Source organism: Trachypithecus francoisi, unplaced genomic scaffold, assembly GCF_009764315.1.
Source record: "Trachypithecus francoisi isolate TF-2019V2 unplaced genomic scaffold, Tfra_2.0 Lachesis_group0, whole genome shotgun sequence".
Lineage (NCBI taxonomy): Eukaryota > Metazoa > Chordata > Mammalia > Primates > Cercopithecidae > Trachypithecus > Trachypithecus francoisi.
The window spans coordinates 42,139,960-42,164,159 of NW_022681453.1; the positions used below are offsets into that span (position 1 = coordinate 42,139,960).

The 24,200-nt window shown below is 39.1% G+C and overlaps 1 long non-coding RNA gene across 1 annotated transcript in view; it reads left to right on the forward strand.

The window, feature by feature from the left end:
- Nucleotides 1-266: 266 nt before the first annotated feature.
- Nucleotides 267-24,200, forward strand: part of LOC117083151 — a 135,673-nt gene continuing 111,739 nt past the window's right edge. The window contains exons 1-2 of the long non-coding RNA XR_004436974.1: nucleotides 267-742; nucleotides 18,002-18,134. This is a non-coding gene — a long non-coding RNA (uncharacterized LOC117083151). The remainder of the gene's footprint in view (nucleotides 743-18,001; nucleotides 18,135-24,200) is intronic.

Genomic DNA, 24,200 nt, shown 5'->3' on the forward strand with positions numbered 1-24,200 from the left:
GGTGGGGACTTGGAGAACTTTTATGTCTAGCTGGAGGATTGTATATGCACCAATCAGCACTCTGTGTCTAGCTCAGGGATTGTAAATGCACCAATCAGCACTTTGTCAAAATGGACCAATCAACTCTCTGTAAAACAGACCAATCAGCTGTCTGTAAAATAGACCAATTAGCTCTCTGCAAAATGGACCAATCAACAGGATGTGGGTGGGGGGGGTCATATAAGGGAATAAAAGCAGGCTGTCCGTGGCAGAAGTGCCAACGCCTCTGATCCCTTTGACACTGTGAAGCTTTGTGCTTTCACTGTTTGCAATAAATCTTGTTGCTGCTCACTATTGGGGTCCATGCAGCTTTCATGAGCTTGTAAGACTCACTGGGAAGGTCTGCAACTTCTCTCCTGAGGCCGGCGAGACCGGGAACCCACTGGGAGGTATGAACAACTCCAGACAGGAGAAACGAATAACTCTATACCACCTTAAGAGCTGTAACACTGAACTTTGAAAGTATGGAGCTTCACTGCTGAAACCAGCAAGACCACGAACCCACCAGAAGGAAGAAACTGAACACGTCTGAACATCAGAAGGAGCAAACTCCAGACCCACCACTTTTAAGAACTGTAACACTCACCACGAGGGTCCACGGCTTCATTCTTTAAGTCAGTGAGACCAAGAACCCACCAATTCCAGACACAGCAGGATAAGAAAGAAAGGAAAATGGGGACTTGTGTTACACATGATTTGAAAGGTGAGATTTGTGTTTTTCAATGATATTTTAAAAAACAAACGAATAAACAAAGCAGGGCAATGGGTTTCTCAGTACCAAAACTTGGACTTGGAAGGTTCTCTTTATGATTTGGGCAGGAGTAGGTCAGGATGGCAAAGGGTACGGCCTGAACACTAGGGCTTTCTGGTCCTGTTTTATCATGCAGAACAGATTAAAAAGTTAGAAGAGAACTTGGGTTTCACCATATACCTGATAAATGTTTAAGCTTCTAATCCTGTCATATTTGCAAAGATGGTATTGACAGCTTGGTGCAGTAGAAAGGGAATGGGTCTCATAGTTCAATATGGTTTCAAGCCACAGTTCAGACTCTTAGTCATGTGGCCTAGGAAATCTGCTTTACCTGTCTAAGCCTCAGGCTTCTCATCTGCAAAATGGAGGCGCTAATGGTGTCTACTTCTGACGGCTATGATAAGAGCAAACAAAAAACTTAATGAACTGTGTCTAGCACAGTGCCTGGCATGCAGTAATCACTCAATAAAGGTGATGACGACACCTCTTCCTTCTCATCCTTATGATTACTGCTCTTATTTTGGCTAAACAGAATTAGTAGTGTGTGATATAATGCACACAAGCCTGACTCAAGGCATTTTATTACCTGCTTAAGCTCAAAATAATTGTCTAGAAATAAGCATTTATAAACCTAAAGCCAGTGGCTTAGCTTTGGGTGCCCAAAGACTTGGCTGTTTTACCTTGAACCAGGTAATTTAGTTAACCTGAGCCTCACTTGCCCCATGTAATAATCTTCATAAGGTTGTGAGACTAGTATGAATAATTCATGTGTTATGTTTAACATAGTACCTGGACCTTACACAATTTCAATAAAAATAATAACTAATTTTTCTAGCAATTTCTGCAAGGCCGCCTTAGGTCTTGTGTAAAGAAGGGTTCTGATGGAAAGGCAGAGTTGTCTCTTGAGGGCAAAACAGTTGTCACTTAATAAGCCTTCTCCACCATGTGGGTCACCTTTCTCATCTTTGTTAGTTGGTTGGAATCTGACATCAGAATCCAGTTGCCTGTTGGGTTCCTTTTGAGGCAGGGACTTTGACTCCATTCCACCAATGATTGATTGATTGATTGATTTTTGAGACGGAGTATTGCTCTGTCACCCAGGCTGGAGTGCAGCGGCACGATCTTGGCTCACTGCAAGCTCCACCTCCCGGGTTCACGCCATTCTCCTGCCTTAGCCTCCTGAGTAGCTGGGACTACAGGAGCCCGCCACCATGCCCAGCCAATTTTTTGTAGTTTTTAGTAGAGACGGGGTTTCACCGTGTTAGCCAGGATGGTCTTGATTTCCTGACCTCGTGATCCACCCGCCTTGGCCTCCCAAAGTGCTGGGATTACAGGCGTGAGCCACCGCGTCCGGCCCCACCAATGATTTATTTTAATATGCCTGGAAGTGGAGGGACACAAAATGTTCTGAAAAGTCAACGTGTGCATCTTGTCCCAGAGTGATTCCGTGACTGTTCGTTTGGTGTTTACATGGTTTAAACTGTCTAATTTATAGACTCTGAAAGCACCGGTGAAAGAAACAAGCTAGCTTTTGGATTGCTTAATATAGTTTATAGTGCAACCGTAAATTTGGAACCATTTATGGAACATTATGACTTGCAAACATCTCCCCCAGTTTTATTACTCAGGGAAAAAAAATGTGTGGTGCTTACAGTTCCGCTAAAAACTGTAAAAGCATTAAAAAAAAAAATCCAAACAGCATTCGCGGACTACATAGTACAGGATGCAAGCTTTTATCTTGAGCAGTATATTGAAAGCCTAATTTTCTACTAAAATGTCAGCTTGTTTCAAAACACACGAGATGACTGGCTTGGAATCCTTGCTGAAAGGAACTCGTCTTTGCTCTTTTTCCAAAACAAAACAAAACAAAACAACAACAAAAAGAAATGCACTGTGCTTAAGGAGGAATTTAATAATTAGATGATGTCTATAAAATAGCAGTTGACATCTGCTCTCTATATATTTTTTTCTTAGCATCAAAGATGTTTAATTTGAATAAAAGCTTTCTCCTCCACAATCTGACATTTTCCCTGTGTTTTACCTTACTGTAGAGTCATTATCTTACAATTAGGTCTGAACTTAGGAGTAAAAAAACAACAAAAACCAGGAACTCCAACACAGGGATCTTACGTGGGCTGCAGTTTTCTGATGTTATCTGAGTTGAACTGCTTTTTCTTTTATCATCCTGACGTTTAAAGCGAAAAGTCTCTGTTCTGCCTCCTGTCCAACTACCCCCAACCCCCACTTTATTCTTCTCTTCACTTGAACCTGTGGAGTAGGCCCAGACCTCTGGATGTCAGGACAAGATACTGCTATCATACAAATGAACGTGGAGGTCATACATTTATCTTTGTCTCTGTCTCCCCTGCAGGATCCAGAGAAAGGCAAATTATGGATGAGGTGATTTTATCCAAGCAAAGTTTGAATGGAGATAAATGGTATAGGATAGAAGGCAAATAGGAACAGAGCAAGGCTAGGGAGAGTCTTTGGGGAGAAGATTCTGTTCTTTTGAGTCCCATGACTGGTACCATGGAAGGGACCCTAGAGACAATCTAATGAGGGTCCATCATGGTGCAGAAGCATTGCAGCATGGGATATATGAAAGGGCAAATTCCTTCCATATTGTTCTTACACTAGACGTTAAGGGCACAGGGGGCATAGGTTAGGTGTGTGGGGTCTGGTGTCAGACCATTTGCTTTGAGTCTTGTTTGTGTTGCTTTTTGGTTGTGTGTGGGCAAGAAATGTAACTTTTCTCAGCCAGAGTGCCCCAGCTGCCAAATGGGGAAGAACAGTAGTTCCCGCCTCATGTAGTATTGACTGCATGATTTGGAGTAATGGGTGGGAGAGCCCTTCCTGTCTTCCTTCCCTCATTCATCTCCTTACTCAACATATAATTATTGAATATTTATGATGTGTCTAACCTGTTCTGGGCACTGGGGTTATAGTGATAAACAAGATAGTTGGGGTTCCAGATCTCATGAATTTTATTAAAATTTTAACTACCATTATTATAATAAATGAGGAAAACTGAAATTCCAGGAAGCTGAGTCATGCAACTGTATTAATAAAAGGGCTCAAATAGAGTGGGGTCTTGAGTCTCCAGTCCCATGCTTTCTCCTCCACCCGAACTGACATGATGTTGCTCTCTACTTTATTAGCCTCAATTTTCTTCATTAAGAAAAAAAAAAAACACAAAATTTATTTTTTAAGAAGTTTTAGATTTATAAAAAATTTTTGAAACTAGTACAGATAAATTCCATGTACCTCACACTCGGTTTCCCCTATTAAGATCTTACATTAGTATTGGTACATTTGATTCAATTAATGAACCAATATTAATGCATTATTTTACTAAAGTTTATACTTTACATACTTTATTCAGATTTCCTTAGTTTTTTTTTTTCCTCCTCCAATGTTCTTTTTCTGATCCAGGATCCTATCCAGGATGCGATGTTAAACATCTCTTTCTATGCTCATTTGCCATATGTATCCTATTTGCTATTACACCTTCTTTTGTGTGATGTCGTTCAGATTCTTTGACCTTTCTAAAATTGGGTTTCTTGGTTCCTTATTGTTGAGTTTTAAAGTTTTTTGTATATTTCTGATACAAGTCCTTTTATTTTAGATAGAAGTCCTTTTAAATGTGTTTTGCAAATATTTTCTCCCAGTCTGTTACTTGTCTTTTGATTTTTCTTAATAATGTCCCTCACAGAGCAGAAATGTTTAATTTTAATAAAATCTAACATCAAATTTCATTCATGGATTATGCTTTTGGTGTTAGGCTCAAAAACTCATTGCCAAATCAAGGTTATTCGATTTTTCCCTACATTTTTATCTAGAAATTATTTGTTTTTGCATTTTACATTTAGTCTAAAATCCAGTTTTTTATGAAAGGCATAAAATATCCCTCTAGATTCATTTTTTTTTTCCAATGTAGATGTTCAGCTGTCACAGGACTATTTGTTGACAAAACTAACTTTTGTCCATTGAAATGCCCCTACTCCTGGCCAGACTGGGTGGCTCATGCCTGTAATCCCAGTACTTTGGGAGGCTGAGGTGGGCAGATTACTTGAAATCAGGTTTTTGAGACCAGAACATGGTGAAACCTTGTCTCTACTAAAAATACAAAAATTACCTGGGCATGGTAGTGCACACCTGTAATTCCAGCTACTTGGGAGGATGAAGCAGGAGAATTGCTGGAGTCGGGGAGGCGGAAGTTGTGGTGAGCTGAGATCAGGCCACTGCACTCTAGCCTCCATCTCAAAAAAAAAAACGCCCCTGCTTCTTTGTCAAGGGTCTGTCGCCTACATTTGCATGAGTCTATTTCTGGGATCTCTATTCTGTTCCATTGATCTATGTGTCTATAGTTTCCTCAATACCATGCTGTTTGTCAGTCTTAAAATTTGGTAATATGAGTTACAACTTTGTTTTTCTTTTTTTTCTTTGTGTTTTTTTTTTGTTTTCATTTTGTTTTTGTTCTTATTCTTTACTATTGTGTTGAATAGTCTAGGCCTTTTGCCTTAGTGTGTGTGTGTGTCTGTGTGTGTGTATTACATGCATTCCAATATATACATTTTAGAATGTGCATTTTATATATATATGAATTAGTTTGTCCATATCATCAAAATAGCGTGCTGGGCTCTTGGTTGGGGTTTTGTTGAATTTTGAATTCTAGATCAAATTGGGATAAATTGAGTATTCCAATCCACGAATACAGAATATGTCTCTATTTATATACATGTTCTGTGATTTTTTTGTATCAGAGTTTTGTTCTTTTTCACATATAGATCTTGTACATTTTAAAATGTATATATCTAAGTATGTTTTTTTTTGATACTACTGTAAATGGCAATCACAAAAATCAAATTTCAATGGTTCATTGCTGGTATATAGAAAAACAGTCGAACCACCAGGCATGGTGGATCACGCCTATAATCCCAGCACTTTGGGAGGCCGAGGTGGGTGGGTCACGAGGTCAGGAGATCAAGAGCATGCTGGGTAACACGGTGAAACCCCGTCTCTACTAAAAAAATACAAAAAATTAGCTGGGTGTGGTGGCGGGCACCTATAGTTCCAGTTACTTGGGAGGCTGAGGCAGGAGAAGCGCATGAACCTGGGAGGCAGAGCTTGCAATGAACCAAGATTGCGCCACTGCAATCCAGCCTAGGCGACAGAGAGAGACCCTGTCTCAAACAAACAAAAACAAAAAAAAGAAAAAGAAAAGAAAAACAGTCGACCTTTGTATATTCACTTTTTATCCTGCAACCTTGCTATACTCACTTTTTTGTTACAGAAAGGTTTAAAAAATTATTTCATGTTTTCTACATAGACAATCACATTGTCTGCAGACAATTTGGTTTCTTTCTTCCCCAACTGTATGCCTTTTATTTTAGCTTTTTATTCTGTCACACTAGGGGCTTCAAGTATGGTGTAAATACGAGCGGGGAGAAATCACCCATTTTTCCCCACTAAGGATGATGATTGCTGGAGGTTGGTTTGTTTTGTAGATGTTCTTTATCTAATTGAGGAAGTACCCCCAGTTCTATTTTGCTGAAGGTTTTTATCAGCAATTGATATAATCATATAATTTTTCTTCTTTCATATATAGATGTGGTGGATTACATTGATTGAGGAATATATTTGCTAATATTTTGTTGAAGATCCTGAAGGATAGTGGTCTGTATTTTACTTTGTTGTAATGCCTTTATGTTTTTTTGGTATTAGAGTAATATTGACCTCATAGAATGAGTAACAGAGTGTTTCCTGCCACTTCAATTTTCTGAAAAAGATTATGGGGAATTGTTATTTTTTCTTCCTTATATGGTTGATAGATTTCATTTGTGAAACCACCTGGCCTTCGTTCATTCTTTTTGGAAGGTTATTAATTATTCATTTAATTACTATAATAAACATAGGCCTATTCAGATTATCTGTTACTCCTCATGTATGTTTTAATAGTTTGTGTCCTTCAAGGAATTGGTTCATTTATCTAAATAATAAAATTTGTGTATATAGAGTTTGCTCACAAATGTCACAAGTATAATTCCTTTATCATACTTTTAATGTTCATGGAGTAGTGATGGCCTCTCTTTCATTTCTGATAGTAATAATTTGTGTCTTCTTTGTTTTTCTCTTGGTTAGTCTAGCCAGGGGTTGTCAATTTGACAGATATTTCCGAAGAACCAGCTTTTGCTTTTGTCGATTTTCCCTTTGTTTTCCTGTTTTCAATTTCATTGATTTCTGCCCTAATTTTTGTTACTGTATTTTTTCCTGCTTTATTTAAGTTTAAGTTTTTCTTTTTTCTCTAGTTTTCTAAAGTGGAAGCTTAGATTATTCATTTTTCATTTTTCTACTTTTTCTTTTTTTTTTGAGACGGAGTTTCGCTCTGTCACCCAGGCTGGAGTGCAGTGGCCGGATCTCAGCTCACTGCAAGCTCTGCCTCCCGGGTTTACGCCATTCTCCTGCCTCAGCCTCCCGAGTAGCTGGGACTACAGGCGCCCGCCACCTCGCCCGGCTAGTTTTTTGTATTTTTTAGTAGAGACGGGGTTTCACCATGTTAGCCAGGATGGTCTCGATCTCCTGACCTCGTGATCTGCCCGTCTCGGCCTCCCAAAGTGCTGGGATTACAGGCTTGAGCCACCGCGCTTGGCCGATTTTTCTACTTTTTCAATATAAGCATTTAATGCCATAACTTCCCTCTAAGCTTTTAATGCATCTCACAAATTTTGATGTTATATTTTCATTTTAGTTCAAAATGGTTTTACATTTCTTGTAAGACTTCTTTTTTTTGACCATTTGTTATTTAGAAGTGTGTTGCTTAATTTACAAATATTTGGGAAATTTCCAGGTATTGTTTTGTTATTAATTTCTAGTTTAATTTTATTGCAGTCTGAGAACACACTTTGCATGATTTGTATTCTCTTAAACTTATCAAGGTATGGTTTCATATCCCAGAATGTGGTGTCTCTTGGTGAATGTTTCATGTAAGCTTGAGAAAAACATATATTCTGCTGTTGTTGGGTGAAGTATTCTATAAGCATAAATTAGATTGATTGATAGTGCTAGTCAGGTCAACTATATCTTATAAATTCTCTGTCTGCTTGATCTATCAATTACTGAAAGAAGGGATTTAAATCTCCAGCTATAAATAGTGGATTCATCTATTTCTTTTTGAAGTTCTATCAGTTTCTACCTCGTGTATTTGACATTCTCTTGTTAGGTGCATACACGTTTAGGATTGTTACGTCTTCTTAGAGAATTGAGCTCTTCGTCATCATGAAATGCCCCATTTATCTCTGATAGTTTTTTTTTCCTGAAGTCTGCTTTATATTTTTTGTATGGGAGCTGATTCCAAGAATTGAGAGTGAGGGAGTAAGAAGGATGAGAACAGGAAAGGAACAAAAGCCAATACTGAGACTGCCACTCTGAGAAATGGTGGCTTGATTCTGCTGGGACATCTGAGAAATGTGTGGAATGCCTTCCAGAATTGTCTACCCCAAAGATGGGCTGGGGCATTCATCCACCCCAACCCCCTTTGGATGAGGGCTCCCCTGGGAATTAACTTCCTCACCCTCAGGAACTGGGCTTGCTCTGGGTCCAGTAGATTCTAGAAGTCTCAGAAAAGGTACTGAGGTGGAATGTAAGGTGTAGGGTATGCACTTGTGGTGAGTGCCAACTGCCAGCGTGAGGTGGGTGGGACTGTGACTGCAACAGGAAGCAAATCTAGCTGATAGAACACAGGAGACAAAAAGTAATCTGCTGTGATGGGTTTCTATTACAATCCTTAGTGTGGAAAATTGTTCTAAAATACATCCATTTACTTTCCTACCTGAACACTACGCTTGAATGTGAATGCCACCCAGGTGCCAAAGGGTGATGTTTATGCCTCTTCACCATGCTGAAAGTCATTCCAAATAAGCAAACTAAGAGAATATAGTGTGTTTACTATGATTCGTGGCTTCAAAGCAATTCCTTTGGCTGTTCATTTCCGCTCAGATGGCTGCTTATAAATTAAAATTCTGAAGGCTTGATAACCTGCAGGGCTGCTGGTGCAAGTCTTGAAGTCCAAAGGGCAGAGAACCTTGAGTCCTGATGTTCAAGGGGAAGCAAAAGAGGGTGTTACATCTCCAAAAAAGAAAGAAAATAAATTTTTCTTTCTTCAGCCTTTTTGTTTTATCTAGGCCCTCAGTTGATTGACTGGTGCTTGCCCCCACTCAGCCCACTGTTTCAAATGCTAACCTTGTGAACATGTACTGGAAACACCCTCGCAGACACATGCAGAAATAACATTTACCAGTTATCTGGGTATGCAGTCAAGTTGACTCTAAAATTAATCCAGTCAAATTGATACCTAAAATTAACCATCAAAGGTATCTAGACTGGTTGGTGAAAGAGAAATTTATTGAATATAAATCACAGCCTCAGGACCAGCTGTAACATGATAACCTGGTTCATTAATGCCCTTGCACTAAGTCTTTGCAGAGACTGTGTTGGTTACCACCCTGAAGGAGACTGTGTTGTTTGAACTTAGAAGGCAAAAGCATAGCTGAGCTGTTCAAGAGGTGGACTATATCAAATACATCTCATGTACCATCTCAAAGCTTCTGACGTCCTTTTTTCCTCACCTCTCATTTCAGCCAGTTCAAGACGACTGGTTCCACTCATGCTTCATCCAGTTTCCTGCAGGAGAAATATGACCATGTTGCACCTCTGACTTCCATGGCATGCCTCTTTCTGCTTTAGATTTTTCTTGCGTCATGGTATGAGATGCCCTTGGGAACCCATTTGGCACTCACATGGCATAGTCCAATCAACAATTGATCCCACGAGAAATGGCAGCCAAGAGATAAATGGTTCCTTTTTTATTCCTCTGGGGTGTAGATCAAGCTTTTTCTGACAGTTCCATGGGGTTAAGTATCCAGTCTCCCCCAGTAGTAACATCTTGATAATGCATACTTGTGTTTTGTCTTCTCATTCTCTGTGTTTATCTATCCAACACCCTCAAAATAAGCTACTTGAACCTCAGTCTACTCTTGTGGAAATCCAAAACTAATTAAAATTAAAGCAGTTTGAGAAAACTACTATGGACAATTAACATTTTCTCAATTTTAGGTAAATTAAGAATAAAAAGCATCTTTAGAAATCTTTGACATTTTGTTTTAACTGTCAAATATAATATTAAAAACATCAAGACTTCTATGCAAATACAGTATCGAGATAAAGCCTCTTCCAACCAGATCATAATCCCTATAGAGGATCATAGAGATGCCACTGAATCAGAGGTTCTAACATCTTGGGGAACAAGCACAGAATATGAGAAGGGGACTAAAGAAAGGGTCTAGCTAGAAGTAGATTTACTGCAATTGGATGGTGAGGTTTCTATTTTTAGAAGCACATCATAGTTTTCCTTCTCTTTCTATTTGTATCATGTTCTGACCATTGATGTTTCTTTTAGGTACTAAAGAGAGGGACCCTTGTGTTTCTGCTAACATCTTTACATCATGGTCTGAACTTCATTAAAGATTCATTAAAGATACTTTGTTAAAGATACTTCATTAAAATAAAATGTGCCACTTTTTGAGAATATGTATGTTTCAGTTATCCATTTGTGTGTAATGAACCATCCTAAATACAGTGGCTTAAAACAACATTTTTTGGCTCATGGTTCTGCAATTAACACAGGAAACTGCGGGAACATATTATCTCTGCTCCACCCGGTATTAGCTCAGGTAGGAAAGGCTGGAACCTGGAATCATCAGAAGGCTTTTGGGTCTAGAGTTTAATGCTGGCTATCAGCTGCAACTGTAGTAAGAACTGTTGGCCAGAGCACCTTCATGTGGCCTCTTCATATGGCAGGAGCTTTCTTACAGCGTGGTGGCTGAGTTCCAAAAGTGAGCATTTAAAAAAAGTCAAGCAGAAGCTCTAGTGCCTCTTCTAATATAGCCTCAGAAGTCCCATAACATCACTGTCATCTCATTCTATTCATTAGAAGCAAGTCACCAAGTTTGGCCTGTATTCAAGAGAAGGAGAATTAGACTCCACATTTTCATTGGACGCATGTCAAGGAATTTATGGCACCAGCACAGCGTTTGGGAGTATAACAGTTGCATTGCTCCTTAACTAGCTATGGCACTGTTTATCATGTGAATCACTTGTTCCATGATGCTTAAGCTTATTTCCTAGAGCAACACTGCCCAACAGAACTTTCTATGATGATGGAAATGTTCTATATCTGCTCTGACCAATACACAGGTGGCTACTGAGCACTTGCAATATGGCTAATGAGACTGAAGAACAGAATACAAATTTTATTTAATTGTGATTAATTCAAGTTTAAATAGGCACATGTGCATAGTGGCTACTATACTGGGAAGCTCAATTGTAGAACAAGGAAAGAGAGTTAAATTCTAGAAGTGATGAAAGCATTGGGCCAACTTTCTAGTACAATGTACAACATTCCAATTACAAGCAAAATGCTTCCAGGCCTGACTGCATTCAAAGGTCCAAATCAAGATGATTTGGCGTAGGATGTCCTAGAGAGAAGAAATTTCCTAATGTGTGAGTGTGGAAATGCAGATTAATTGTTGATGAGAAGTGTCAGGACACCTCCTCCGGTGGGCAAGAACCTGGAATCGTTTAGACATGCAGATCCTTGCTCAACAACCTATCTCTTCACACAGAGACTCTGGCCAACTGCTTTTGGCCTGAAGTATGAGGAATCTGCAAGGATGGAGCTCACAGAATGATGACTTCTGAAACTCCTGTGTGTGCCTGTCTTCCATGCCTGCTTCCCTGAGCCTTCTTATTTTCCTTATCTTTATTCTTCTTGTTCTTTAGTTTTGAAACTTGTGATTTTGAAGTGCGTAGTCACAATGTTGAAAAATGCCTTGAATATCCCATTAAAATAATGAGCAATCATTATCTAAAAAAATTCTTGATCACCTGTTAAGTCTAAGGCTCTGTGATAGGACAATAATCTTCACCCTTGGAATGCTATCATCTAATTGTGATTTAATAGAACAGTTAAGTTTTATGGAGATGTTAGTGTGTGCCAAATACCATGCTATTATTTTGATGAATATGATCTTTTTTGGTCCTTTTAAAACCCTATGGCACAGATACTTTTTAAATCCAAACTTCACAGATGGGGAAACTGAGCCACAATGAGGTAAAATAGCTTGCCCAAAGAAAAGCATCTATGATACAGTTGAGTAGAAATTTGAAGCTAGGCTGGGTGAGCTCCCAAGTCTATACTCATAACCACTCACCTCCAAAGTCCATACTCATAACCGTGTCTAAATGATTCCAGCACCCACTCTCCTGTGCTTACATCCCATTACACTGAATAGCATTTCCCACTTCTTTGGGGACTCTGTTTGACAAAGCCAGTTTATACATAGTTGGGAAGACCTAATAGTTGTTTCTGAAGGACACTAAGACATTGGTATTTGGGGCATGCCAAAAAGTGAAGATGGCAAAATTTGCTTGTCTGCTCCAAAGATATTATAATAGGTTTGAGGAAACAGTTATCAGGAGAGGCTGTGAGAAAATTTTCTTTTTAGCATTACCTATCAGAGGAAAGTATCGTAAGGAAAACAACAAGGTAACTGGGAAGGAGTAAGTGGTAAATGAGAGGCTCTTTTGAGAGTCATGGCCCTTGTGAAATGTTGAATCTGCCAACTTACTCTACCTTGGAAGAAATGTTACATCAGGTGTACATGTTTCAACTTACTTAGCTCATTGGAAAGCCTCGAGGAACTGCATTCAAATGCCAGCATTGGCCTCCATAAGACTGTGAACAGATCCATATCACTATGAAATCCAATTTGAAGGAAGCTGATTAGCTATAGGGAAGGAAAAATATCTCCACTGAGGACACACAGAAAGATAAAGAATTTAATAGGATAATGATTTATCTAAAACTCAGTATAGGAGAGAGACTAATTACTCCAGTCCTGGATTCAGATATCTGGATTCAAATTCCAGCTCTGTTAACTAGCTCAGTAACTGTGGAAAATATAGTTCGCCCTTCATATCTGCAGGTTCTGTATGTATGGATTCCATCAACCACAGATCAAAAATATGATGTATTTTTATTTGTAATTCTTAATTGTGGGTTTTTAAAATATATTTTTATAACAACTATTTGTACAGCATTACATTGTATTAAGTGTTATAATCTAGAGATGATTTAAAGTATACAGGAGGATGTGCACATATTATGCCATTTTATGTCAGGAACTTAAGCATCCACAGATTTTGGTATTGGTAGGAGGCCTGGTACCAATCTCCCCACAGATACCAAGGAACACTGTAATTAATTTCTGTCTTGCTCATTAGAAAAGTAGATGCAATTACAAGAACTATCTTGCAGGCCAGTTATGAGGATTAAATAATTAATGTAAAACGCAGTGCACATAGTAAGTGCTCAATAAATGGTAGCTTATCTTATTTTTAAAAGGTCAGTAGAGAACAGCATGGACTCTGGACTCCATTATGTGGGTTTGAGTCCCAGTTCTCTAACAGTTAATAGCAATCTTACCTTCGGCAGGTTTTATTTTTACCTTTCTGTGCCTCAGTTACAAAATGAAGATAAAAATAATCCCTCACACCTTGTACCTGTTAGTATGGCTACTACCAAAACAACAGAAAGTGGTAAATGTTGGCAAGGTTTTGGAGAAGCTGGAATCCTTGTGCAGTGTTGGTGGGAGTGCAAAATAGTGAAGCCTTTGTAGAAAACAGTTGTTAGTTCCTAAAAATGTTACACATAGGATAACCATCTGATCCAATTCTACTTCTGACTATCTACTCAATTAAAATCAAGGACTAAATACCTATGTTCATGGCAGCTTTATTCGCAGTAGCCAACAGGTGAAAGCAACTCAAGTGTTCATTGATGGGCAAATGGATAAGTCAAATGTGGTATGTATGTATAATGGAATATTATTCTGCCTCAAAACCGAAAAAATTCACATATTCCACAACTAGAATAACTTTGAGTACATTATGCTAAATGAAATAAGCCAGTCACAAGAGAATACATATTGTGTGATTGCTTTACATAAGTACTTAGAATAGTCAAATTCACAGAGACAGAAAGTAGAATGGTGGTGGTCAGGGGCTGAGAAGAGTGGGGAATGAGGAGTTACTTTTCAATGGGTACATAGCTTTAGTTTTGCAAGATGACAAACTTTTGGAGATGGATGGTAATGATGGTCATACAACGATGTGGATGTACTTGATGCCAGTGAATTGTACTCTTAAATATGGGCAAGACAGTAAATTTCAAGTTGTCTTTATTTCACCATAGTGAAAAAGAGTTAATTTGTATCAAGTATTTAGAGGGTCGCCTGGCACTTAGTATAGGGCTTTGCTATGATGATGATGGTGGTGATTGTCCTTATCATTATTTATTAACAACTTTACTTGTGCACTAGCCCTGTGTAATGCTGTATAAATTAATGCTCCTCACTTTGTCTCCATATGGCAAGGAAGATAATAAACCAAGAGTTAAACAGAAGATTAGTACTTGGCGTGACCTACCTACCTGCCAAATTCTTCACAATACTGACTTTTTAATGTCTGAGAGAAATGAATATTAATGACTTCCAATTTCTTTGACCTTCATGACTAACCTTATGGCATCCAAATAAAGAAGATAGAGATGCAGGAAGATTAAACTGATCTTATTTTTTAAATAGCAATTCAAAAAACAAAGTGTCTTACTATTGGTAGAATCTAGAAGAGACTTTCAAAAATACAGTGTGCCATTCCATCATTAGTGAAAAGGTTAAGGAAAAACTCTCCAAACCACTAGGCTGTAAGAAATTGCTCACATGCTAAAAGTAATAATGGCAATTTTCAAATAAGATGCCAGAATTGTTGAAGTGTCAACTTCTGGGAAATTGTGTGTTCCCACTGACAGTAATTCTTAATGCTGAGGAGAAAAAGAAAATGAAGTGACAGCCTTGTTCGACTTTGCTAATTTCAAAGGTTAAGGCTTATCTGTTGGGTGTGTCTGAGAACTAGGGTCACTGTGATCCCGGCTACTGATTAAGGCAGTAGACTCCAGAATATAACCCAAACACTTATAATTTGTGTTGACAGTAGTGTTTGCATTTCCTTTATTCTTGTATCTCCACAACAGCATCTGGCACATACATAGTAGGTACTCAGTGCAAGTATGATAAATGAGTAAGTGTGGAAATAGTGACCCAAATGAATGCATGCATTGCACACTAATACTTTCTAGTGTTTTAGATTTATAAAGAGTTTCCATGTAATTTCACTTGATTCTCATAATATCCTTGCTGATGCCTGAATTTCTTTAGCTCAGAAAGCCTACCCAGGACTTGCAACTTCAAATCATGAATGCTCTCTCTCCTACTACTATTCTTGGACCTGGCTCTGTGGAGAGGCATTTGACTTGCAATCATATTGTTTCCTATATCTCATATTTACTGTCAATCTCCTCCACTAGGCCATAAGCCCAGTGAGGGCAGAGCTCCTGTCTGACTTACTCATTGACTACTAAATCCCTGGAGCTAAAAAAAATTTTGTTTTTTAAATGAATGAATTAGAGCCTTCCCACATTAGAAGATACGGGGTCATGCTTTAACGTGGCAGTCACCTTCTTCGCTGTCATCATGTTGGAATTGGTTTGAACTCTTTACCTATTTGTTTTCCTAAGGAGCAAATTACTGTTCATATTATTTTTGCCTCATGGGCTCATTCAGTTCTGAATCCACATTCACGACTCAGGACACTGGGAACTTTATTCTTTGACTGACTGAAAAACATACGTGTGGGTACAAGAGCTCTTTTCCCTGTATATGCAGAGGTATCCAATTCTTTCTTTGCATCCTGCAAGACTCCTTTCATATAAATGGCAGCTAATTCATTCATTCACACATCCATGATCAAATAGTGTTTGAGCATCCACTGTGTCAGGCAAGGTACCTGGGGGCCTGATCAGGGGTTAAAGCAGATGTGGTTCCTGCCCTAGAAGGATTTGAAATCTAGATGGGGAGATGGTGACAAACAGGTAAATGTGCAAGTGATCACACACAGGCTGGCTGTGAGGTGACCTTTTGATGTAGTTTTGTTTGCTTGTGTTTTACTTTGTGTGGCACCTTGTGTAAGAAGGTGATACCCACAGGAAGCCTCAAGTTAAAATAATTTGGTTAAACAAAACAGCTTTTACCCCTAAGAAGTTTCAACCACAGGGCATTTACTGCTTTGCTAATTGGTTTTGTTTTCCTGGTTAGACTCCTACTAGATACTTGGTATCTAAACATAGGCAACTGAGGTGGGAGTGGAAGATAAGGTCTCAAAAGTCATCTGAGCTCTGAGTAGAATACACAATTAACGATATCGTTAAACCCATGTGTTGTAACATGGTTGATTTTATTAAGCTTTTTAAGTGTTTCATTTTGTAATAATTCTAGACTTACTGAAAAGTTGCAAAGATCGTACAGACAGCTCCTGTATACTCTTTACTCAGTTTCTCCTAATGTTAATAGCCTACACTACTGAGGCACATTTGTGAAAACTAGGAAATTAACGTTAGTGCCTTTCTATTAAACTCCAGACTGTATTCAGTTGTCTCACTGATGACTCTTTCTTTTCCAGAAGTAAATATTGCATGTAGTGTTATTGATTTGGGGGATAAAAAATTATAAATTAGAAGTGCTTAAAAAAAAACCTCCATCAGTACATATGATTACTTTTTAATTTTATTTTTAAGAGACAGGCAGGGTCACAATCTGTTGCCTAGGCTGGAGTGCAGTGGCGCAATCACAGCACATTGCAGCCTTGAACTCTTGGGCTCAACAAATCTTCCTGCCTCAGTCTCTTGAGAAGCTGGGACTACAGGTGTGTACCACCATGCCTGGCTAATTCTTAAATTTTCTGTTGAGATCGGATCTCACCATCTTGCTCAGGCTGGTCTCAAACTTCTTGGCTGAAGACATCCTCCTGCTTTGGCCTCCCAAAGTGCTGGGGATTATGGGAGCAAACAACTGTGCTGGCCACGATCACATTTTGAAATTACTTTGTTTCCATACAAACGTGTGAAAGATAAGTAAAGTATACCAACTAATTTAAAATTTGCTTAATGTTCATGAGAGCCTATGCAGGTCAAAATAATTCATGATGTTTAACAGGGAAACTGACAAAGACAGAAAAATTAGTTAGAAAAATTAAAAGCACAAGCTTTTTTTTTGATAGTAATCACTAAAGAAGTTTAAGCACGTGCCAATGGATAAGTAAAATATTATAGCACAGAGTAGCAAGTTTGCTTACCAAAACATGCATTTGAAACACAGGAAATGCCCTATGGCAACTATTTTTGAGTGATATTTATTTAAGAAACAAAAATTCGTCTAACCGCTGCATGAGCTTTTCTTTTCTGTAAATTCTCAAACATTATTCTCAACTGGATTGCTTGCAAAAACATTTTGTACTTAATAGTCTGAGATTTTTCTCAAATTTTAGCCAATAATTCATTTTTATGGGCAAATCACAGCTCTTTAAAAGAGAAATGTTGATAGGCCTGAGGTTTCTGAATGGTGTTTCTGAGTTACACAGTTATCCCCTGTTATCAATGGGTGCTGGTTCCAAGACTGCCCTCCATTGATACCAAAATCCGTGGATGGTCAAGTCTCTAATATAAAATGGCATAGTACTTACATATAATCTACTCACATCCTCCAATATACTTTAAATTGTCCCTAGATTGCTTATAACAGGGGTCTTGAATCCCTGGGCTGCAGACCTATACTGGTCCGTGGCCTGTGAGGAGGTGAGTAGTGGACAAGTGAGAGCATTACCACCTGAGCTCTGCCTCTTGTCAGATCAGTGGCAGAAGATTCTCATAGGAGTGGGAACCCTATTGTGAACTGCGCATGCGAGGGATCTAGATTGTACGCTCCTTAAGAGAATCTAATGCCTGACGATCTGAGGTTAAACAGTTTCATCCCCAAACCATCTACCCCTTCCCCTGCTGTCCCGTAGAAAAATTGTCTCCCATAAAACCAGCCCCTGGTGCCAAAATGGTTGGGGGGGCCACTGGCTTATAATACCTAATACAATGTAAATGCTATGTAAATAGTTATTATACTGTATTGTTTAGGGACTAATAACAGGAAAAAAGTCTGTACTTGTTCAGTACATACACACTGTCCTTTTTTTCTGAATATTTTTGATTTGTAGATGGTTGAATCCATGGATGTGGAACCCACAGATATGGAGGGCTGACTTTGTTCAACTATGCTAATCCTTTGGCCGGGTCACATCCCTGTACCTCAGCTACTTTATAATCTGAAAGCTGTTCCTGCATGGAAAGGTAAGCTCCTTTTATCTTGCATACATACATACACACACACACACACACACACACAGTGACAATTGCTTTCAAACCAGACTGCAATTGGTTTCCATTTGGTGCTTGACCCTGAGGTTAGTAATGACATCAACATGGAACATTTTGAACTATGACAAGAGATGCATTTGGAATCTGTAAAGGCATTGGACATTATATGTTAATGTTTTCATTTTAGCCTTAGAGGAGCGTGGGTCTACTTATTGTTTCTCAAAGTATGTTTCTCAAAAATAAAGAACAGGGTTGCGTGTTGAGAATATGAGTGTTGGAGTTAAGCAAAGTTTCAATTCTGACCTCTTCTACTTACTAATGGTGTGGCAATGAATCAAATTACTTAATCTTTCCAAACCTCAGTTTACCACTTTGTAAAATAAGAATAATAATCACCTCTTAAGGTTGGTAGAATTGTGTGACATTTAAGCATGTAACACAATGTCTGCAATGTAGTAAGCACTTTATAAATGTTAACTGCCATTATTACTATCATTATTAGCCTGTAGAATATTAATAGGTCTTCCTAGGAAAAAATATTTGGAAACAGTGGATTTCAAGAAGTTAGAAAAGGTTCTTTAGTGCAATATTTCTCATGGTAGTTTTCATGTAAAAGCTCTAACAGGAGGGTGTGTGGGATTTCCAAAATTCATTTGATCAAGGGGCCCATTTTTCATAAACCACCCATATTAGTTCTGTATTGCTCCTATAACAAATTACCTCAAACTTACGGGCTCAAAACCACAAATGTGATCTTTTATAGTTCTGGAAGCAAGGGGTCTGTAATGAGTGTTACTAGGCTATAATCAAGGTGTCGGCAGCACTGTGTTTCTTTAGAAGGTTCTAGGGGACAATCTTTTATTTCCTTGCCTTTTCCTACATTCATTATCTTGAAAGCCAGCAGGCAGTATCCTAAATCTCTCTCCTTCTCCTCCCTTTCTTTGTCACATCTCCTTCACTGACTATGACCCTCCAGCCTCTCTTTTATAAGGACCCTTGTAATTAGATTAGCCCCCTCCCCTCATAATGTAAATAATCTCCCAATATCCGTAACCATAACTTAATGATATCAGCAGGGTCCCTTTTTTGCCATGTAAGGTGACATATTTATAGGTTTTGAGGATTAGGATATGAACATCTTTGGGTGGGGGGCATTATTTTTGTCTACCACTCCACCTAAGAGGTCTAGATTTTTGAGGAATCAACAAAAATCCTTGCCTGCATGTCTCAATATCATCACAGATTGGAGTGAAGCAGAGAGGGGAAATAAGAATATAATTGAGCAATACCACTTAATTTAATAATATGGCTTGTATACCAGTCACAGTACTAACAGGAAATAAATGACACACTCAAAGTGCTTAATAAAGTGATTTTTTTTCAAAGGTGCTTTCCAAAAACAAAACAAGGCAAAACAAACAAAAAGGTGTTTTCTAGGGGTAGGAGAACCACAAGGAATAGTTCGAATGTCCCATTCTTTTTTTCCATTCTGTCTCCTGCCAGGGCTACACACAGGTCCGACCCAACCCAAAAGCCAGAAGACAGGAGAGCCTGTGGATACTGACTAGTTGTTCTCAAACTTGGGCGTGCTTCAGAAACACATGGAGGGCCTGCTGCATGATAGACTGCTGGAGCCTATCCCCAGAGTCTGATTCCGCCTCTCTTGTGTGGGGACCGACTGATAATTTGGATTTCTAACAAGTTCTCAGGTGATTCTGATGCGGCAGTTTGGGGTAACACTTTGAGAACCACTACAGTAGACTGAACAAGTCAGGCTCCAGGGGCACAGAACAGGGTGAGAAGGATGAAGAATGGGTTTAGAGGGGAAAACAGAAGATATCTGGCACAATAGACAACAAAACACAACAGATTATGAAGTAAAAAGTATTAATTACATGTGTGATGGGAGTTCAAGCATGGCTGAAAGCCAAGCAGACTGGAAGAGCTGAAGAAGATTTCATGGAGGAGATGGAATTTCATCAGAGGGATTATAAAGGTTTCAAAAGGAGGGGAGAGGGCATTCAGCGGGTAGGAAGCTCACAGACCAGGGTACATTGGCATGATCTGTTTTAGGAGATTTAATTGCCTAAGGACAGCATTCTTGCTCAGTGAGAAAGTCAATTTTTAGGAACATTTAGAAAAACAGCTAATTCTGTAAGAGCAGGGCAGAAAGGTGGATAATTTTGTCTGGGATTGATGAGGGTGAGAACAGGGAACCAGTACAGGTTCCTGAGTAAGGGCATGTTAAGAAAGACCAGGATTACTGGAAGGGAAAAGAGGACTGACTTGGTGACCCAATTAAGAAAGCTGTTAAGATAGTCGACTATAGTAAAAATAAAAAAGGAAAAGAAAACATCCCCAACCAATTCGGGGACAAGATACCAGAGTTTAGGTCAGGCTTTTGTATTAACTAGCTGGATGAGGTTGATCTGACTGTTGAACCACTCTGAAGGGAGCAGATATATTTTATTATAAGAATGAGATGATTACCTGGAAAGGAAAAGCAAATAGGACACACATTTCAAATCCTACCCACATCCACACTTAGAAAACAGTGATGTCTGACAACCAGGGCATAAACCTTGTCAAGTCTTTGGTAAGAACAAACTAATCCTTGCTGGTGCTGACTTGTTACTGACCAAGCAAGAATTATGGCTCACACTTTGGGTAGATGAGATACATTACTGGGGCCAGGCATGGTGGCTCACACCTGTAATCCCAGCACTTTGGAAGGTTGAGACAGGCAGATCACAAGGTCAAGAGATCGAGACCATCCTGGCCAATATGGTGAAACACCCCATGTCTTCTAAAAATACAAAAATTAGCTGGGCATGGTTGTGCGTGCCTGTGATCCCAGCTTCTCAGCAGGCTGAGGCAGGAGATTCGCTTGACAGGGAGCTAGAGTTTGCAGTGAGCTTAGATTGCGCCACTGCACTCCAGCCTGGCGACAGAGTGAGACTGTCTCAAAAAAAAAAAAAAGAAAAAAAAGAAAAAAAAGAAATACATCATTTTTTTTTTAAAGGTAACAAAAAAAAGTATTATACCACTGAGGTTGATTTACTTTGCTTTAAATATTTTTATTTTATTTATGTTTTTAAATGAATTGCTACTATAAATATGAACACTAAGCCCTGGAGACTTTGAAAATAAGCCTTAAGTGCGTAGTAGCTCTTGTTGAAGAAATTTACTATCTTCAAAGTAATAAACATGGAACTGACATGAACCATCTGTCAGCAGATGATGTTGGAGGTTTTGTGTATGTACCCTAAGCATGGTGTCTACATTGCTCTAAAGGAAAAGAAAAGGAGACTTTTTTTTGAAACAATTTTTATTTCTATTCAAATACATTTTTTTTCAGATTTATTTGCTTCTGCTCTCCTTGGAATGTTTTGGATACAAAAAACTTAAGTTTAAGACAATCCAGTTAAATAAAGTAAATCATGCTTCTGATATATTTTAGAATAAAAAATAAACAAGAAAAGAAAAAATCGGATAAGCATTGAAATGGTACTCTGTTCCCTGCAAAGTCAGGCAGTGCAGGTCAGCAGAGTGTGTCATGTTTACCTTCAATGAAGCGATCACTAATAACTTATACCTGTCTAGTGTCTGCTATGTGTGAATTAGGTATTTCCTGTTCATTTTATCTTTTGATCTATAGCAACTATGTGAAGTAGTTACTATTATTTTGAGAACACAGATAAAAGGAGACATTGATACTTAGAGAAGCTAAGTGTTTGCCCAAGGTCACATAGTTAATGGGTGTCAGTGCTGGTTTCAAATTCATGTCTGATTTATCTTAAAAACCCATGCTCTTTACCATGACACTATTCTCTTTCAACCTCTCCTGCCTCCAACTCCACTCCACCACTTGCTGTCTTTTTTTTTTTTTTCCTGTTCATTAAAATTTTTGGACTGGTGGTTTATATCTAATGTTTCTATTTTTCTTAGAGTATAAGTTATGCTCATAATAAATTACTCATAGACTTGGTGGATTAAAAAAACTCAAACATTTCTTATCTTACAATTTCTGTGGGTCAGAAATTCAGGAATGCCTTGCTGAGTGATTCTGAATCTGGTTTCTTGTGTCAGCTAGGGCTGCAGTTATCTGAAGGCTTGACAGGCTAGGGGTCTTCTTCCAAGATGGCTTGCTCATCTGGCAGCTGCCAGCAGGGCTCTCAGTTCCTCATTGGCTGTTGCCAGAAGGCCTCAGTTCTTTACCATGTGAGCTCTTCCATAGGGCTTCCTGAGTGTCCTTATGACGTAGCAGCTGGCTTCCCTCACGTGAGTGATCTGAGACAGCAAGATGGAAGGCAAAGTGCCTTTTATGACCTAGCTCTGGAAGTAGTGCTCCATTGTCCTGCAATATCCTCTTGGTTACATAGGCCAACCCTGTTCAGCATGGGAGGAAACTCTGTGAGGGTGTGCATACCAGGTGAGAGTGCTGCGAGCCTGGCTAAACACCACCCACTGGTAAGCTGCTGGACACACCTTGCCATTCATTCCCTTCTTTTTTCTTTCTTTCTCTTTCTTTTCTTCTTTTTTTTTTTATTTTTGTTTTTTGAGATAGAATCTCCCTCTGTCATTCAGACTGGAGTGCAGTAGCGCAATCACAGCTCACTGAAACCTCCACCTCCCAGGCTGAAGTGGTCTTTCCACCTCAGTCTCATGGGTAGCTGGGACTACAAGCGCGTACCACCACTCCTGGCTAATTTTTGTATTTTATATAGAGATGGATTTTGCCAGGTTGCCCAGGCTGGTCTCAAACTCCTAGTTTGGGTGGAGCTCAAGTGATTCACCCACCTTGGCCTCCCGAAGTGCTGGGATTACAGGCATGAGCCACCACACCTGGCCCTTAATTCTTACTGATGGAGCTTTTCATCTTTCTGCCTGAGTTTTTAGAGACTTCCTCTCAACAAACTTAATAATTTGCTTCTTACTGATATTACTTCGAAGTTTCTTTGCTAGATTTAACAATTTCTTATCACCTCCTACTTCTTGTCTTGGTTTTTCATTCACATCTAACGCTTAGCATAGTCCTGGGCGCATATGAAGTCCACCTGAATGGACATTTATTGAATGAATGAATCCTTGACTTTAATCTCAGTTTCCTCCCCTGCTGTTCTTCCCTAGTCTTTCTCCACCAAGGCCCAGTTGCAGGTTGGCCCTATTAGGCCAACCAATGTGTTTTATTTGGCTCACATAGAGTTTTAAGGTCATGAGTCAACATTTGAAAGTTAGGAGGTTTCACACAAAAATATGAGTTCCTGCTCTTCTTGAACAATTAGAAGATCTGGCATGGAAACAGTTGCTAGAACGAAGGGAAGGGGCCCCTTTTAGAGATGACGGGTTCCCTTTTGTTCCTTATCGTCCCTGGCATTCTTGCTTATCTCTCCCTGACACCAAGGCTCTTTTAGCTTTTCATTTCTTACTGTGTTTACAATATTGTTGTTCTTAGAGTGTAGAAATCATCCCAAAACACGTCTCTATCAAAGTGGGGAAAATAAAAGATGAACCAGGTGTTCATGTGATTTTTCTCACACCCATCTGGCTGAAGTAGGCCAGAGAGTTGGTAAACTGTGTTCTGTACTCCCAAGCTGTAGAAAATGACCCTATCATGTAATTTGCTCAGTAGGCCTCCTGCCTCCTTATCTTTGATCTCTTTTCTTTCTTATCACTCCAGGTTTGAAATGGAGAATGAGGTCAGTGCTCTGCTGTAGGAGAGATTAACTTTTCTATTTCTATGGAGGTGGAGAGAAACCACTATAGAATGCATAGTCTTCTGATAAAAATACACTTCACTCATGCACACACTTTATTTTGTTTTGTTGAGAAATCTATTTGTCCAGCCAGGTGTGGTGTCTCACACCTGTAATCTCAGCACTTTGGGAGGCCAAGACAGTTGGATCACCTGTGGTCAGGAGTTTGAGACCAGTCTGGGCAACATGGTGAAACTCTGTCTCTACTAAAAATACAAAAATTAGCCAGGCATAGTGGCAGGTGGGCACCTATAATCCCAGCTACTCAGGAGGGTGAAGCACA